Below are 202 nucleotides of genomic sequence, written 5' to 3'. Positions count from 1 at the left end.
CCTCCCATCTTTATCGCCGGACTTCCAAAATCATTTCCAAAATCCAAAACAACAAATAAAAATTGAAATTATTATTTTTTTCTCTTTGTTTTTGTTTTTTTTCATGTCGGTAATCAGACACATCATCCATCAATCCTCCCATCGACTCACCAATCTCCCATCTTTATCGCCGCGCGTCCAAAATCCTGTCTCTTATACACAT

The sequence above is a fragment of the Diachasma alloeum genome, unplaced genomic scaffold (genome assembly GCF_001412515.2).
Source record: "Diachasma alloeum isolate Michigan unplaced genomic scaffold, Dall2.0 Dall_scaffold_01134, whole genome shotgun sequence".
NCBI lineage: Eukaryota > Metazoa > Arthropoda > Insecta > Hymenoptera > Braconidae > Diachasma > Diachasma alloeum.
This window is presented reverse-complemented; position numbering follows the sequence as displayed.